A 12,357-nucleotide genomic window follows, 5' to 3' on the forward strand; every position below is an offset into this window, starting at 1 on the left:
GCAGAGTGAAGTTCCTTCAGGCTTACTCCCAATATGATTACCATGGTTGACTCCTCACCAAAATTGCCATGACCAGAATATCCACACAAGGGCTTTGCTTTTGGTGGGGAAGGGGAAGAGGTGGGAAGTTCCCCATTCTGGATTAAGAGCTGAACCACAGAAGTTTAAAACCAGCCTCGGCTGAGACAATAACTGACCTCCCTCTTACCTGCCTGCTTTATCCCAGACCCTTTAATCTGTGCTCACCCACACACAGCATTTGCCATCAACACCTCTTCAGTCCCTGCAACAAGTCATTAAATGATATTCTAGAAAATGTTTCAGAAACTCCATTCCTTTCTCTCCCTTTTTGTACCCCTCTACCACATTTCATTCTGCCTTGCTTATATTCTGCTTTTTCTTATATTAGCTGCCTTTTTTCTGAACTAAACCCCTAGATTTGGTGCTCTTTACACTTCTGGCCCTTTGGATCTTGGCCATTGTATTAGTCCGTTTTCATGCTGCTGATGAAGACATATGCGAAACTGGGAACAAAAAAAGGTTTAATTGAACTTACAGTTCCACATGGCTGGGGAGGCCTCAGAATCATGGTGGGAGGTGAAAGGCACTTCTTACATGGCGGCAGCAAGAGAAAAATGAGGAAGAAGCAAAAGCGGAAACGCTTGATAAAACCTTCAGATCTCGTGAGACTTATTCACTATTACAAGAATAGCACAGGAAAGACTGGCCCCCATGATTCAATTACCTCCCACTGGGTCCCTCCCACAGCACGTGGGAATTCTGGGAGATACAATTCAAGTTGAGATTTAGATGGGGACACTCCCATACCGTATCAGCTGTCCTGCATAATTTTGACTTTTTCTGCTCCTATAACTTCTGTGTTTCTAGCCCAGTGAAGCCCCAGCTTACCCTGTGCTCCTTGGCCAGTGTCCTAATCAGGCTAAGTTCTCCCCTCCTCTCTCCAAAGGGAAGGGAGAGATTCAGGCCCTATCCCTGAGCTTTAGGACAAAGTCAAGGTTATCTGTATCACTACCCTGTTTCCAGTTTAGCCTACCTGTAGGGTCCACCTGTCAAGTTCCTTTGAGTTATTATGCTCATTAGTTTCCTGAACCATACTAGCTTTCTAGCAATTTCTGAGGAACAGCTTCCTGTATTCTGCTGTACAGGTAGAAAACCAGGCTGTGAGTAAGCTGCTCTGGCACACAATGAGAGCTCAAACTCATGGGCTTAAGACACACTCTTACTTATCCCCTTGAGCACCTGATATTATTTGAAAGGGCCTCTTTGCAAGTCCTGGAATGTCTCATCCAGTTGATGAGAAGAAGGCCAAGGGGTTTCTATATACTCCATATTAACCCCTCTACAGCTAAATAGAAAATTGGTTTACCATGTCTGTGCAAGATCAGAAGTTCCTGCTGTGACAGCATGGCAATTTCCTTCAGCTTCCTAGATCCCTAAAACATGCAAGTCAGTACAAGGAGCATGGCACCAACTTTCTTGTGTTGGACCTAGGCTGCAACAAAAAAATCCCACCTACCAATTCCATAAGAGTCTGCCTGGCCTCACCCTAGGCTAGGTGTCTCCCAAGGCCTAGGCAGGCAAGGTTCATCTTTTTAATTTTTATTCTTGAGACAGGGTCTTTCTCTCTCATCTGAACTGGAGTGCAGTGTCACAATCATAACTCACTGCAGCCTCAACCTCCCAGGCTCAAGCAATCCTCCTACCTCAGCCTCCCAAGTAGATGGGACTACAGTCACATGCCACCACACCTGGTTAATTTTACTTTTTTTTTTAGGGACGGGGTCTCACTCACTATGTTGTCCAGGTTGATCTCAAACTCTTATTCTCAAGCAATCCACCCACCTTGGCCTCCCAAAGTGCTGGGGTTACAGGTGTGAGGTTAGGTTCATCATTTAATCACAAAGTACACAATAATAATGGCTACCATTCATTGAATAATTGCTTTGAAGGTCTAGGTACGCTTAAGCCTCACGAGTACTCTACACAGAAGGTGTTATTATTCCCATTTTATATATGAGGGATATGAGACGTTGAGCCCAAGGACACACATTAAGTGGTAGACCTGGAATTTTATCAATGGCCTGTTGGGCACCAAAGTGTGTGCTTTAACATTTCACAAGTGTTGGATGAAGGCACCAGCTTCTCTGGACCTACTTTTTCTTGTTAGGGAAAACGAAAAACAAAAAACTTTTTGATAATAAAAACCTAAAGAGAATAAAAAAGCTATAGTAAACTTCTAGCTTGAAACATTTAGTTTACTTACAGGAATAAGGGCCTCTACACATTTTATATATCTTAAAACAATATCTATAAATGGCAAAATAGCACAGTAAGTTATTATACTTCACTTAAGTATGATAAGTGAGTAAGTATGTAAGTATGATGAAAGTTAATTCCATAGCATAGACCCATTGGGAGCATGTAATGAATTGAATGTTACCATACAGCAAATTTGAGGTGTTTTTCAATACATGTCATTTGGCAGTGGTTTATTGGAAAATTATTGACCACAAATAAAACTGATGCAAATATACAATGATATACAGTCAATTAATAATGATGTACTTAAAGTCACTTATAATTCATTATAAACATAGTTAAATAGACATTTGATCATTAAAAAGTAGAATCTTCTAAACCTCAGCCTCCCAAGTAGCTAGGACTTCAGGTGCACTCCAGCACTCCAGGCTAATTTTTTTTCTTAATTTTTTTTTTTTTTTTTGAGATGGAGTCTCATTCTGTCACCCAGGCTGGAGTGCAGTGGCCCAATCTTGGCTCACTGCAACCTCTGCCTCCCAGATTCAAGTGATTCTCTTGCCTCAGCCTCCCGAGTAGCTGGGACTACAGGAGCATGCCACCATGCCCGGCTAATTTTTTGTATTTTTAGTAGAGAGGGGGTTTCATTGTGTTAGCCGGGATAGTCTAGATCTCCTGATCTCGTGATCTGCCCACCTCGGCCTCCCAAAGTGCTAGGATTACAGACATGAGCCACTGTGCCCGGCCTTTTTCTTAATTTTTTGTAGAGATGAAATCTTGTTATGATGTCCAGGCTGGTCTCAAACTCCCGGGCTCAAGCGATCCTCCTGCCTTGGACTCCTAGAGGGCTAGGATTGTAGGCATAAGCCACTGCAGCCAGCAACTGGTATTCTTAGTAGAAGATCTTTCTTATCTCAAATCTTTCCACACAAATGGCTGCCTCACCCCATGTATATTCAAGGCATCTTTAGCCTTAATTGGTTTGCAAATCAGCTTGGATTTAGCTAGCTATCAGAGGTTCTCTACTCTTCAGGGGGACAGAACAATAGTTTAACAGCCTGACAAAATCTTCTGAAGATCATTGTAAATTATTGAGAAGAGAGAGTTTAATAAGGGACTTAGAGAATTTTAGGTCAAGCATTATCTAGTAGATACCAGGGAGTGAATGGTCCTAGATATCAGACCAAAACCCCTTACTAGGGAGAAAAAGTGACTTATTAAGTTCACAGCAGGTACTCAATAAATATTTGTTTAATAAATGTTTGTTTAATGGTTATAATTACCATTGACAAATATAACTGAACTGCCAAAATACTAGTATTAAATTTTTGCATTACTATTACATACCTACTCATCGTCCTTCTTTTCTCTCATAAACTTTAAATCTTATTAATATCTTGGGAATTAGATTAACCACTAGGAAATCCAAGTTATTCTGTTTTAAATTCTATGAATATTAAAACCACTTTTGTGAAAACAATCTGATTTTGAATGTACAGGAATACTGTTTGTAGATCATAGATGACCCTAGATGGATAACATAATTTTTCATACAGTTGAAGTTCTTACTGTATACTAATATTGATATTTCAAAGACAATCTTCTGGCTGGGCATAGTGGCTCACACCTGGAATCCCGGCACTTGCGAGGCCAAGGTAGGCGAATCATTTGAGCCTGGGAGTTTGAGATCAGCCTGGCCAACCCGGTGAAACCCTGTCTCTACCAAAAAAAACAAAACAAAACAAAACAAAAAAATTAGCTGGGCGTGGTGGCATGCACCTGTAGTCCCAGCTACTCAGGAGGCTGAAGTGGGAGGATCACTTGAGCCCAGGAGGCAGAGGTTGCAGTGAGCTGAAATGGCATCACTGCACTTTAGCCTGGGCAACGGAGCGAGACCTTGTCTCAAAAAATAAACAAACAAACAAATAAATAAATAAAATCTTCTATACATTTCGTTAACATTAACCAGTCTTCTTGATATGTGTCATACGTGGAGGAGCACCCCAAAGTCACCTAAATACTTAGAAAAGAAACCCATCTAGAAACATCTAGATGTTTGAATTTTTAAATTGAAATCTAAATATTTGAGTGATAACCTGTCAAACTCAATTGGACTTCATAAGCCCAAGGAAGGCAATTAACTATTTTAAGGAAGTTTGTGGCAATGAAAACCATGTTGTGAGTGTTTAAGAAATCAGTGAAGAGATTGGAATTCGTTCTAGAAAAAAAAATCTCTACCAAAGAATTCCAGGGGCTTATATTTAGAACACCCTAAACAGCTTTAATCAACACTGCTAAGACCAAGAAGAAAAGAATGTGGTCTGTGTTCCTCCCTCACATGTTTTTGCTGTTTTATCCCTCAATTAAATATATAGAAAAGACTGCCAAAAGACTTAAGAAATTTACTGTTGTAGATCTTTTAAATTTATGTTCACAAAATATCAACCCATAATTCTGTTGTCTCTGTAATTTCTCTCAGGAAGAGTTAATAAATGTGTATTATGACCACTTACTAATAACTGATAGCTAAAAGGCAGCTGTTATGAAGGATTTTACATGCAATTAATGATATTTAAAATTCACATCGTATTGGAAATTAGAATATCAATGAAACTTTTATTGTGGTGATTACTTGCCACTTTAGCCCATCAAAAATGTATGCAACTAGTTTTTACAAATTTTAGTGGCTTCTTTCAATTGAATATGATCCAGAGACAGAAAGGGTAGAGATACTACATGTTGATCTCACTAAAAAGACAGTGGAAATGGAATAGAAATGCAGATAATTATATGTATTTAATACATAGTAAATTTTAAAACATTACTTCTTCCCTAGAAATTTGTTTAAATTTTGGTGAAAATTTAAAAAGATATTTAGTCTATAATGGCTAAGATAATTGATTCATACATCTAATCTTTCATTTCAAATAGCCCTGAGGAGGGTCAAGAGGTTAGATAGTCCACCCTCAAGTCCATTTAACTAAACAGTTATTGAGCGCCCACTCCCTGTCAGGCATGGGGCCAAGCATTGCAAAGACACAAAATGAATAAGACATTGTCCACCCTCAATAACTGTAGTCTGCTAAGGGGAAACGACTGTGGTACAAGTTCCAATACAAGCTTAAATAAATATGTTATTTAAAACAACACATTTAGCACCTTTGTCTTCTAAGAGGGTTGCCATAATTCACATCACTGAGAAAACAAGTTGCTATAAAGCTTAATTTCACTGATAGAGATTTAGTGCTGGAGATGGGCAAGAAAAAAGAAGAAAGAAAAATGAAATAAAGGGAAAAAAGATAAATTGTGAAGCCTCTGCTAGGTCTTCCAAGCTGCCCAAGGGTCAGAGGCAAAGGTGTTTTGTTTTTGTTTGTTTTTGTGTTCCCAGCAGAGCACATTAATGAGGCTTTGGATTTTGGACTAGAAAACTAAACTGCTCTGCGTGACAAAGGAGAGAACTGGAAGTTCTGGTGCCTGAGGAGTAGGAACTTGGAAACAGACAGGGATTGGTGAGGACAGGGCTTGGCAGCAGGTAGGAGGCTGGAGCTGGGAGGAGCAGGGGCCTTGAGCAAGTCCACAGGTGGGGTGGGGGGCACCTGAAGGGATTTTGAAATAGGTAGGACATCTCTTCTTTTCTTTCTTTTCTTTTTTCTTTCCTTCCTTTCCTTTCTTTCCCTTCCTTCCTTTCCTTCCCTTCCCTTCCCTCCCTTTCCCCTTCCCCTTCCCCTTCCCCTTCCTTCCTTCCTTCTTGACAAGGTCTCACTCTGTGGCCCAAGCTGGAGTGCAGTGATACGACCTCAGCTCACTGCAACCTCCGCCTCCCGGGTTCAAATGATTTTCCTGCCTCAGCAGCTGGGATTACAGGCACACACCACCATGCCTGGCTAATTTTTGTATTTTTAGTAGAGACGGGGTTTCACCATGTTGGCCAGGCTGGTCTCGAACTCCTGACCTCAGGTTACCTGCCCGCCCCGGCCTCACAAAGTGCTAGGATTACAGGGTTCAGCCACCATGCCCAGCCCCAAATGCTAGTTTTTTTCTTGGGTGGGTGGGCAGAGGTTGAAATGGGGAATAAATTAAGAAATGGAGCTCTTCCATGCCTGTTTTTTGGGGGAAATGGTTGAACATCCATGAAATGTGAGAAGTAACTGGAATTAGAGAACTCGGAACCAGCAGAAAGCATGAGAACATACATCCCAAGAATTTCCAAAAATATAAGGAAGAGCATTGAACTTCCTAGAGGATATGGAATCATGAACTTGAGTACAATCAAGGTGAGGGTGATATTTGCATTACATAAAAGTGGTATGAGATGGGAGGCTGAGGCAGGAGAATCACTTGAACCCGGGAGGTGGAGGTTGCAGTGATCCAAGATTGTGCGACTGCACTCCAGCTTGGGTAAGAGAGAGACTCCATCTCAAAAAAAAAAAAAAAAAAAAGGTGACATGAGATAACTGTTCCAAAAGAAGTTCAAAGTGCTGTAAGACTCCCAAGAGGGGGATATGACACCAAGCGGAGTGGACAGGAGGAAGAGGAGCAGGGCTCGGTATGCTTTCTATATTAGTTCATTTCTCCTCAAATCCTTTTGCAATGAGGAAGGATGCTTTAAATAAGAAACACAATTTTGGCCGGGCATGGTGGCTCACACCTGCAATCCCAGCACTTTGGGAGGCCGAGGCGGGAGGATCACGAGGTCAGGAGTTCAAGACCAGCCTGGCCAAAACAGTGAAACCCCGTCTCTACTAAAAATACAAAAATTAGCTGGGCATGGTGGCATGTGCCTGTAGTCTTAGCTACTTGGGAGGCTGAGGCAGGAGAATCACTTGAACCCAGGAGGTGGAGGTTGCAGTGAGCCAAGATCTTGCCACTGCACTCCAGCTTGGGCAACAGAGTGAGACTTCATGTCAAACAAACAAACAAACAAAAACCACACACATACACAATTTTATTTCTCCATTACAACAACTCTGCAAGCAGATTTCATTATCACTAAGTTTTAGAATAGAAAACTGAGGCTCATAGAGGTTTGTAATTTTTCCAAGAACACACGCAAACAGAACTACAGCCAGCCCATGTGACTGGGTCACCTCTGCTTTGTACATGCACATGGAGCTTCAGTGTCAGAGGTGGCACTGAAATTTGGCCTTGGATTTCAGTAGGCAAAGGTAGGGTGGGAGGGGAGGACTCAGCAGGCAGAGGGAACAATCAGAGCAAAGGCAGGAAGGCAAGAATGTACTAAATAAACATTTACAGAACAAAACTGATCTCCACCCCATGCCCTCACTATAGTCTGGACCAGATGCAGGAATAGCATGTGGTGCAGTTTGATAGATCCATGGTTTATCACAGATGGCACTGGAGGGTCAGGACTCTGGAAGGTAATAGTGGTCAAGTTGTGGAAGGTTTTAAAAGGTGGTGAAAAGCTTATATTTGATTTAATAGACCATGTGGAAATTTTGAAGCTGTACTTTCAGAAAATTAACCTGACATTAGACTGAAGGGTAGCCCAGAAGACAGCATCTTAAACTTCATGTAATGCAGACTTCTGAGTCTAACATTCTGCATTTCTAAGGAGCTCTCTAGAGATTCTGACACACGGAAGCTGGAGTGGGCTCTTCCCGATCTCCAGCAGCCCAGATTCCAAGCCAGCAGTATGCCTGAACCACTTAGTCTCCATGTTGGGGAATGACCATGACTGAGGGGACTGGTGACAATGTCCAGTGCTATGGAGAGCTGCAGAATATTAAGAAATGGGAACAAGCTGTTGTGTTTGCCAGTTGGGAGTCATTAGTGACCTTAGGCTAGACAGAACAGCTTTAGTAAGAAGGTGAAGGTAGGCCAGGTGTGGTGGCTCACACCTGTAATCCCAACACTTTGGGAGGCTGAGGTGGGCAGATCACCTGAGGTCAGGAGTTCGAAACCAGTCTGGCCAACATGGGAAACTCCGTCTCTACTAAAAATAAAAAAATAAAAAATTAGCTGGTCGTGGTGGCAGGCACCTGTCCCAGCTACTCGGGAAGCTGAGGCTGGATAATCACTTGAAATGGAGAAGGAGGTTGCAGTGAACCGAGATCATGCCATTGCACTCCAGCCTGGGTAACAAGAGCGAGACTCCGTCTCAAAAAAAAAGAAGGAAGAAAGAAGGTGAAGGTAGAAGCCACATTACAAGTAGTGAAATAAATGGTTGGTGGTGAGGGATAGAAGCAGCAAACTTCAAGTACTTTCTGAAAATGTCAAGACAAAGAGAAAATGGAATCTTGAGCCCTCAGCAGGATTGAGGGAGGGATTCGTGAATAAATTGAAGGAAATATTTGCTTTGTAGAAAAAGAAAAATTTCCCAACAGAGACAAGAGAAAGGAAATCTTCTGTTGCTGCTCCCAAAGACATTTCTATTTTTGAAGGGACTTTTTCCAGCCTGCAGTAAGATTTCACTGGGCCTGGACATTGTTTTTAAGACATTTTAATGAGTTGCCGCTTCTGTTTCTAAAGGGAAAGTTTTGGTTTTTCAAAAAATCCAGATTTCTATCTTTTCTTGAAAAATGGTGCAGTCTAGTATACACTCCCACATGCAGCTGAATAGGAACTCCCTCTTCAAAAGAGGAAGTCAGCCAGACTTATTTCAATCACTGTTATTTGCCTGTCTCTACAGACACTTGATTTTGCAAACTGTATGCTTATTTTACATGTTTGTGTGTGTGTATATACATATACAGACAGTCATCTGTATGTGTAAATACTGGAATTCCAGGTGAAAAATCATGGTGTGGAGATATTTTATGGCAAAAGAGACACTCCTGAGCACCCCTTAAATTTTGCAATGTGGCTGGGCCTCTGCGTTGCTGAGGTATAAGTCTATCCTCTGTTCATCCTGAGAGAGTGCCCCGCCTAGGGATACCATGAATGATGGAGCCCAGGAAGAGAGCAGCAGAGACACTTCACATTCTGTGGGACACATTAGAAAGACATCAGTGAGCCCCTCTAGCTGAAAAGCAGCAGCAGTTTTTTTGAATTCCTTGGAGCAGCTGCTGCTGTGAGCTTTCACTGGCTGCTGGCTTCACAAGCGTGTCTAGACCAAGTAGTTCTCAATCTTAACTGTGCATTAGAATTACTTGGGAACCTTAAAACATGGGTGTCCCAGAGATTCTGAATTAATTGGTTTGAGTGAGTCCTAGGTACTTCTTTTTAAGCTTGGCAGGTGATCCTAATGTGTAGCCAGATTAATTGCCACTGCAATGCTTTGTGGCATTAACCCCTTCCACTCTAGGCTTTATAGACTCCCGAGACAGCACCTTAGATATTTGGTTAGAAATTGTGCTTCTTGGTGCCCTCCTTGACCCCTGACTCCACTGTGATCACCACAGCTGCCTGTCTGTCTGCTCTTTGCACCTAGCACTTAAGCCCTCATGACTGAATTTAATGATCTGGAAATTTTATTCTCAGTTGGCAGCACTGACCATTTGGCCCAGGCTCAATAAAGGATAATGCAGTCTCTCTCTTACTGGAGCTACAACAAAGACACAGAAAAAAGGAAGTAGAAAGACTGTATACTGAACGAAAGAAATTTACAAAAAAGAAGTGAACCATGGGTGGGGTGACTAGTTGTCCCAAACTGACTAGGGCTGTCCTAGATTTTGCCTTTTCGATGGATTATTTTGGGGTAATAGTTTAGATTTCTTATCAGAAGATTAGGAGGCTTAGAAAAAAAGGTTATTTGTAAATTTGTTAGTTGGTGGGTTGAAAGTGGGGGATGAATTGGAAAATAAATAGTGGTTATCATCTTAGAATTCTTAGCAATGTTCCTGTGGGGTTTTTTTGTTTTGTTTTGTTTTTTGTTGTTGTTGTTGTTTTTACCATCTATAACAACTGTGTCCAGTAGAACTTTCTCAGACAGTAGAAAATTTCCGTGCTATCCAATACAGTTGTCATTAATCCCCTGTGGCAATTGAGCAGTTGAAATGTGGCTACTATGACTGAGGATCTGAATTTTTAACATTATTTCATTTCAACTAATTTACGTGTAAATGAAAATTAGAGCCAGGTGCCGTGTATCTCACCTGTAGTCCCAGCTACTCAGAAGGCTAAGTCGGGAGGCTCGCTTGAGGCTAGAGTTTGAGACCAACCTTGGCAACATAACAAGACCCTGTCTCTAAAAAATGTTTTAAAAAAAGAATAAAAAAGAAAATATCCATGTGGGTCTAGTAGCTACTTACTGAACAATAAGAGTTGCTGTTTTCTGTGTTAGACATATGTAGGGGTGACTCCTCTCCCACAGGTCCTTCACAGAGAAACGATCTCATGCATCTCTTTTGGAAGGAGCAGCCCTAGTACTGGGCATAGCAGATTTGACAGGGCGTCGGGGGAGCGTGACTAACAATCCATCCAAACTAGGTCAGTTAGGTTCTCTCTTTAAAGAATCTGGAGGCCAAGCATAGTGGCTCATGCTGTAATCTCAGCATTTTGGGAGGCCATGGTGAGAGCATCGCTTGAGCCCAGGAGTTCAAGACCAGCCTGGACAGCGTAGTAAGTCCTCATTTCTACAAAAAATAAAAAATTAGCCAGGCATGGTGGTGTGCCTGTAGTCTTAGCTACTCGGGAGGCTGAGGTAGGAGGACTGGTTGAGCCCAGGCTTTCAAGGCTGCAGTGAACTATGATTGTGTCATTGCACTCCAACCTGGGTGACAGAGTGAGACCCTGTCTCAAAAAAAAAAAAAAAAAAAGTCTGAAATTAAGATACTAAAAGACTGTATTCATTTGGTAATGGTGAGTTGAACCATTACCAGTAGGGTTGTCAGTAGAGGCTGTACCATAGGAGACCAAGGCCATTTGCAACATCAGTTATGGGGGAGCTGGTGGGGATTAGAAATCATGTAGTAAAAGAAGGACGGGAGGGAGGGAGGGAGAGAGAGTTGTCTCATGGGAGACAATAATGCTTTGGTCCTAATGTTTCCATTCTAAGGCCAAGGTCAGTTGCATGTTTTTGTTTCTTATTCTTGGATGTCCATGAGAATTTCTGTTGTAACCTTTCAATAACTCAATTACTGGAGCTAGTTTAATATGTTTCCATGTCTTACAATTAAAGAGCTTTGTTGAAGACATTGTTTCCAATTTGGGAGTTAGAGAAGAGAAAAAAATAATAAAGCAAGATATGGAGGAAGGATAAAAGAAAAATAAGGAAAATTCCATGAAAATTCTAGAAATAATGGTGATACATATTGTATAATAAGCCAGTTTAGAAGAGTCCTCGTCTTCATTTGACAAAGAATGATCCTCCTTCATTTGAGAAGGTTGTTGTCTTTGACCAAGCTTTGGGAGGGAGACATATGAGACTTGCCATATAATGGTTTTCAGTAAATATTTGATGAATGAGTAAATGAATGAATGAATGAATAAAGCAGCAGTGGGGACATGCAACACCTTCCTAGAACAGTCTAATCAATCCTTTTGTTCAAGATTTTTTTCAGGCCGAGCGTGGTGGCTCATGCCTGTAATCCCAACACTTTGGGAGGCCAAGGCGGGCGGATCACGAGGTCAGGAGATTGAGACCATCCTGGCTAACACGGTGAAAACCCTACTCTACTAAAAATACAAAAAATCAGCCAGGTGTGTTGGCAGGTGCCTCTAGTCCCAACTACTTGGGAGGCTGAAGCAGGAGAATGGTGTGAACCTGGGAGGCAGAGCTTGCAGTGAGCTGAGATCGTGCCACTGCACTCCAGCCTCGGCAACAGAGCGAGACTCCGTCTCAAAAAAGAAAAGAAAAAGAAAAAGAAAAAAAATTTCAGCTAAATTATCTTTATTTGCTCTCTGATTTAGCTTTTAATTATTAATCATCTATTAGTCTTGTCTTCCCATTGTTTCTTTTTTTAAAAAAAGATCAAATTGAGATATAGTTCATGTATCATAAAATTCACCATTTTAAACTGTGCAATTCAGTGGTTTTTAGTGTATTCACAAGATTGTGCAACCTTCACCACTGTTTAATTCCAGAACATTTTAAATCACCTCCCCCTCCACACACACACCAACTCTGCGCCCAGTAACTACTTACCTCCTGTTAGCCTCTGAAAACCACAAATCCACCTG

The sequence above is a fragment of the Pongo pygmaeus genome, chromosome 5 (assembly GCF_028885625.2).
Source record: "Pongo pygmaeus isolate AG05252 chromosome 5, NHGRI_mPonPyg2-v2.0_pri, whole genome shotgun sequence".
Lineage (NCBI taxonomy): Eukaryota > Metazoa > Chordata > Mammalia > Primates > Hominidae > Pongo > Pongo pygmaeus.